General features: G+C 35.7%; 1 pseudogene; it reads left to right on the top strand.

Annotated features, from left to right (window-relative positions):
- Positions 1–852: 852 nt before the first annotated feature.
- Positions 853–6,289, top strand: LOC112095571 (annotated as a pseudogene).
- Positions 6,290–6,779: the final 490 nt, after the last annotated feature.

The raw sequence follows: 6,779 nt of genomic DNA, 5'->3' as shown, positions 1-6,779 counted from the left end.
TTAGAACTTGGGAGTTAGTTACACTACCCAAAGAAAAAATGCAATAGGGTGCAAATGGGTATATGCAAAATATGAAGGATTTGCTCATAAAAATAAAATTCGATACACAAGGCTAGATTGGTAGCGAAGGGTTACGCTCAAAAGGAAGGAATATACTACAATGAAGTATTTTCTCCAGTTGTGAAACATTCGTCTATTCGAATTTTGCTAGCCATAATTGTGCAATTTAATCTTGTATAAGTTCAGCTTGATGTAAAACCTGTATTTTTACATGGTGATTTGGAAGAGAAAATCTACATGACTCGGCTAGATGGATTCAAGGTAGCTGGAAAAGAAAATTGGGTTTGCAAATTAACAAAGTCGCTTTATACATTAAAGCAATCTCCGAGACAGTGGTATAAGCGATTTGATCGGTTTATGAAAGGGCAAAGGTACACAAGAAATAAATTTGATCATTGTGTTTATTTTCGCAAGCTAAAAGAGGCAGCCTTCATATATTTGCTCTTGTATATCGATGATATGCTAATAGCATCCAAGAGCAAAGATGAGATTGAAAAGTTGAAGACTCAACTTAGTCAAGAATTTGAGATGAAAGATCTAGGTGAAGTTATAAAGATTCTTGGTATGGAGATATGCAAAAATAAAGCTCGTGGCAAAGTAAATTTGTCTCACAAGCAATACTTGAAGAAGATACTACAACAGTTTCGTATGACTGAGTAGACAAAACCTGTGAGTACCTAATTGGCTTCTCATTTCAAGCTTTCTGCACAATTATCTCCTTCAACAGATGCGGAACGAGAATATATGTTACAAGTTCTGTATTTAAATGTAGTGAGTAACTTGATGTATACAATGGTGTGTATAAGACCTGACATTTCACATGCAGTTGGTATAGTGAGCAGGTATATGCATAATCTTGATAAAGGACATTGACAAGCTGTGAAATGAATTCTACGGTACATTCAGAAGACCGGTTTGAACAGTGGTATAAGTTTGGTTATAAATAGAAATGAGAGATTAGAGATTGAACTATCCCAATTTTAAGAGCAATAACAAGTGAAGCAATTTGAGAGTTTTGAGAGCGCTTCTACTCGAATGCTAGGAGGATTCAATTGCGTGTATTGGGGTTGTGGGTATTGAGAGCTTTTCCCACTTTTGTAAAGTCTTATTATTAGTAAAATTATCTTCCAATTTTTGTCCGTGGACATAGGCATTACGCCGAACATATAAATTATTGTGTCCTTTTCTTTACATTTGTTTACATTATATTTATATTTCTACAGAAATTGCAGTCACCGTAATATTGGTAATTGCTCAACCCCGCGCTTCCACAACAGTTCAATTGTTAACAGAGGAATACCATAACAAGGATTCTATTCGGTTGTTCCTATGACAGCCTGCCCAGTTGCTTAAGGATTTTCCCTAACCTTACCCCTCGAAAAAATTGTAAACTTTTGATGACAATAATCAAAAGTTTAAAATTAAATTGGTTGTGCTAAAGTTGCTTTTAGTTTTTATTACCACTATCTATAGAAAATTTGTTTAGAGACTTCAAATATATGAGATATGTTCAATTTTTGGACATCTAAAAATTTCTATTTGGAACTCATGACTTCACTTAAGGAATTTTATTTGAAGAACTTGAGAATTTTCCGAGAACGAACTTTATGATTTTTATGCATAAGAGCTGAAGATTTTAATTGAAGAAATTATAACTTCGATTTTTCTTGAAGGTTATAGGACTTATGATCTTGCCTATAGGACTTTTTTCTTGCCTAAGGAGCTTAGGTCTTTGAATTTTCCTAAGAAATTTAGGATTGTAAATCTGCCTAATAAACGGAGGACTTTCAATCTTCTTAGGAAATCTAGGATTTTCAGATTTGCCTAAGGAGCTTAGGACTTTGAATCTTCCTAAGAAATGTATGATTTGTAAATATGCCAAAGGAACTTAGGACTTTGAGTCTTCCAATGAAATTTAGGGTTCGTAGATCATCGTAAGGAACTCAGGACGTCGAATATTCCTTAAAAATTTAGGATACGTAAATCTGCCAAAGGAACTTAGGACTTTAAAATTTTGCCAGAAGAATTCAGGGCTTTAATTATGGCCCAAGTAATTTAGGTCTTTTACTTTGGATTTTATACTTTTATTGCCTAAGAGATTACAGATCTTAAAATTTCATTGCCTGAGATTTTAGGATCTAATACATTTTTATATTTGGCAAAAAATTAACCTTAGATCGATCTTTTTTTGAGATTAGAGCCTTAGAGATTAATATCTCTTTGTAATTAGGCGGGATCTTCTATACTCCTGTTGACATTTTTAGTATTTTTCTTTTCTTTGGGAGACACATTATGCAAGATGTTTGGCACTCCAGATTTTTCATGAATGAACCATGAACCAATGAATGGGAGTTCATGTACGCGAGGATGAAGTAGTAGCTTCGAAACCATGATTTTTCCAGATGTAGGCTATTCGGATTATTTGCTCCTTTTTCTCAGAGTTGTTTGAAGCTTACTTTTCTGTTGTTGAAGACTTATTGAAAAATGTGTCACTATGTTGCATGAGCAGTACCCAGGCTTTCTCCTCTTCTATTTCCTGTTTTTTGGACTAAGATGTGCTGAGCCAACGATGCCATTCTACTGAATCTTTGATGCAATAGTTTAGCTGAGCTTTTCAAAAGCTGATTCTTTGTGTCACGCTAGCTATGACTTCATATTGGGTGATTTTGCTCTTTACAGAAATTTTTAAAATTTTGCCGCAATTGATATTTATTTCTTTGAAAGAAAAATCTTTCTCCTGAATGATTTGGAGCATCGAAGGTAGCTTTGTTCTCAAGCAATTGTCTTCCAAACTTCATATTCCCTCACTTTTGCCATATTGCTGCAACCTTGAATCTTGGGATAGATATGATAACTTGTAATTATATTGCTTTATGGATCAACTAACTCCCATCATTTGAATTGTGCCAAACATTTTATTGATTTCCGAAACTTTTTGGCTTGTATTATCACCGCTAGCAAGTTTCATATCTTCATCTTCAGTGAGAATATACTTTATTGGAGTTTAATTCCAAGCTGCAAGTTGTGTACACGAAGGTGAAATTATTTTGCAAGGCTTCTTCTTGCTCGTGTAAGAAGTGGTATCTTGTCAATAGGGTGTGACTGTCGAACAGAATTTGCGGTTCCATCGGTGAAAAATCATTTGTAAAAATTCTGAATTGAGAGGGAGAGCATTAGGCTGTAGTCTCTCATTAAACTTTGTAAACGTGTATGTCCGAATCTGATATTCCGTGAATGCTATTCATATCTCATTATACTTCTCACGGCCAACAACTTCTAGCTTGGAGCAATTGTTTTATCTCTGATATTATGCTGGTGTAGAGATAAAAAATCTCCATCTCTTTTAAATGGTTGAGCATATAATCTTGGAAGAATTGAGGTGCACTTGTTAATTGTGACTTTGTTAGATTGCGTATGTGATGTATGAAGCTTTCCACTGAGCCGAGTGGTGTCTGAATATTTACGAGTGGTATCTGCAGCTTGCAGCTTGCATCTTTTATGTATTCAAAGCCCTCTTGTATTAAGAGAGGGGATATTTCCATCCTCACCTTTTTATGATTTGCGCATGTATTGGCCTTTCAACCGAAGTAAGCTTTGAAGTTGCTTTTGGCAAATTGTTAATTTTGCCACCAAAACCAGTTGAATAGCCCATATGGAGCAGCTGCGCTGCCACAGTGCAGCTGCCCCACATCTATAAAAGAGAAGAAATTTTCTCCTCAAGTGTAGTTGTGGGGCAGCTGTGCCGCTGTGCCAAACGGGACCTAAGTTAAGAGATTGTGATGAGTAAATAGTGATTGCCTGTGAGTAAACCTTGAAAATTGATTTGTTCCGTTCACATAAGGGCAGTTGTAATTTGTAACCCCAGTTGTGGCCTGTTATGGGAACGAATTGAAGAAACAAGCATTGAAGAATTTTTTTTCAACTTATTTTTATAATATTCGTTAATGAATCATTCGTAAAATTACGAGTACCTTAAAAAATAAATATGCATGGAAGTAGCATCTTGCTTATGCCTCATGAGTGGAAGGAATAGGTTGAAATCCTTATGAGATTTTCCTTTCTGATGACTACTGGTCCCCCTGGCTTGTAGAATTTTTGTTGTGTTATTAATTTTTTGAATCAAACCAATTTGAAAGATAAATATTTCCCGTGTAGGTACATTGAAACCCTCTAGAAGGAACTTCAACTCTGTGATTGTGTCCTTTGCGAGATGGTAGCTAGCAAGGGGAGTTTAGAAAAAGGAAGAAAATCCATAGATGTGAATAAGTTGAAAGGTTCACGAGGTTTCAACATTCTAGGATGCATTTATGCTTGATTTCCAATTGAACTGTGTTAGCAGGCTAAGAATTGGTACCATGCAGATGTTGATTACGAGACCTTCAAGTTGCTTCAGGTTGCTCGTCTTTTTTGTTTATGATCAGTCTCTCTCTCTCTCTCTCTCTCTCTCTCTCTCTCTTAATACCACTTCATTGATTTTACTTCTTAAATTGATGTATAGAATGACAGCATGATCATGAAGGCTATAAAAAAATACATGTTTTTTAAGGCACTTCATTCCATCGTTCCCATACTATATTCCATATATCAGCCAGGTCATGTTTCAAATACTTGCAAAAAAATTAGGACAAGGAGCCTGACCTTAGGGCTTCTTTAAGTATACTCTCCCTGCACTTCCAGGTGTTGACGAAGCCTATAATTTTATTGTTATTTTTATCTAGACCATAAACGACCATGCATTTTTCTTGGGATTTGATGCATTCTTGTACTTCCTTCTCTTCCAAACTTGGCATTTTGCTCAGTTTGACAATGGCTGCTGACTCCTACGTTTAAGACCCTTTTTGTCTTTTCTTTCAGCTTGAGAAAGGTCAAAGCTTAGTTACATTTGCAAGGGAAAATCAACTAAAGCTATCGTGCAACCTTCAATTCTAAATGACTTTGATCCTCGGAGATCCAAGCTTTTATTGGCTTCGCGTGTGCTTCCAATGCCCCTTGTAGGTCTTCTCATACTCGGAAGTGTCTGTGCTGATGTAGGAAGCCTGCCATCCGAATATCCAGACTAGAAGCATTGTCTATGCTTCATTTTGGTGCTGCAATGAAGGTCTTCCTGGGAAAGCGACTAACATCAAAGTAAGTACTAATCAGTTATTTTGGTTTTTATGTTGTTTTTTACCTGCTTTGTGGTGTGATGACTAATTTCTTATGTTATATGATTTACCAGTTTCTTTGTATGCTGGAGTTAAATTCATTTATTAATTTGTTTATGCAGGTCTAATAATAGTGGTTTCTTGGTTAATAACGAAATCATGAGAGTGACTTATCGTGGCCATGGATGAAAAATGATTTTAAGCATGCTGAAGTTTGCGATCATTCAGTTCTAAGAGAAAAATCTCTGACAGGAATACTCCGACATTCCAAACACTTTTTATTTTGATCTGTTGGTGATTTTCTTATAGTCATAAATATGTAACCTTAAAGGTTTTTAAGCTACTTGTTTTAGGTTATGTTCGTGATTTAGACGTTATGGCTTTTAAACCATAGTCATTGTGAAATAGATGGATGGTAAATATTATCTACCTTGTAAAAGTAGGTTTTTTTAATGAAATAACTTAGTTGTGGTGCTTTCAAAGTTAATTTCAAGCATAGCAGTTCTAAACATACCCTTAAGGTCCTTGGCATACCTGCATCCATTTCCTACAGAGACTGCTTATTTGCTTACTATATTTTATCTAGGTACACCAATTGCATCCTTATAGGAAAATGTTGGGGAAGGATGGTGGGTGGAGACAAAAATGATGCACATTTGTTGTGCTATATATGTGTTTTTTACTTGGGGTAAAGTTTCGCCAATTAGTGAATAGATCAAAGTATCTATTGTACAGGTTCACTCAAGTGACTGCGGATGTGGAGGAGAGCTCTGGTATCATTGGTGAGAGGAGCAGAGCTGCAATTGAAGCTCTAAGAAGAGCAATTGACGAGAGCCACCATAGGATTGCCATCCTTATGGTGTTGGCCACATGCCAGACTTGGGAAGGCAACTACGGGAGAAGTTCGATCATTTTCCTTCCGGGATTCAATGGATAATAGCTTGGTCCATAAGTAACCGTGATTTGAATGGCAATTCCCTTTCATTTCTGAAGACAATGGCTAATGTTTTAGGTTGGCCATTGAACAGATACTAGACTTCAGCATCATTTTTTCTTCAGTCCTTACACTGGATCTCTGGTTCTAGGAAGTGAGACCTCTTTTTCGGATTTGAAATTTACCGGTATGTTGATAATGCTAATCCGCTGTGGAAATCTCAATTGGTTTTTATAGTCATTCAAATTCACGAGGCCAAAGGTAATCTGCGAATGCCTTTGTAATTATCTTCGTTACCATCTCATATCAAAGGTATCGTGATTTGTTTGTCAAACTACAATTCTAAAACTGTAAATCTAATTGAATTTATTTGTCTTACCAATTAACATCAAAGTTGACATTTTCTTTCTTCCGTTCGTCCATTGTTTTCTTTTTTCCGGTATAATTTGTTGCTTATAGTCGCATTTAGATTATAGATGTTGTAACCATTGTTGAACATAAATTTGAATCCAAAATCTCTAACAACAAGGGTGGAGTGTCGGCACATTTCTAAGAAGATCATTCATACAAGTCTTAATTAAAAAAATTACACACACATATATATAGAGCTTAAACACAAGTCGATGAACATTACAAACAGA

The sequence above is a fragment of the Citrus clementina genome, unplaced genomic scaffold (genome assembly GCF_000493195.1).
Source record: "Citrus clementina cultivar Clemenules unplaced genomic scaffold, Citrus_clementina_v1.0 scaffold_1, whole genome shotgun sequence".
Lineage (NCBI taxonomy): Eukaryota > Viridiplantae > Streptophyta > Magnoliopsida > Sapindales > Rutaceae > Citrus > Citrus x clementina.
The sequence above is the reverse complement of the archived record's forward strand: the minus strand, read 5'-3'. Positions and strand labels throughout refer to the sequence as shown.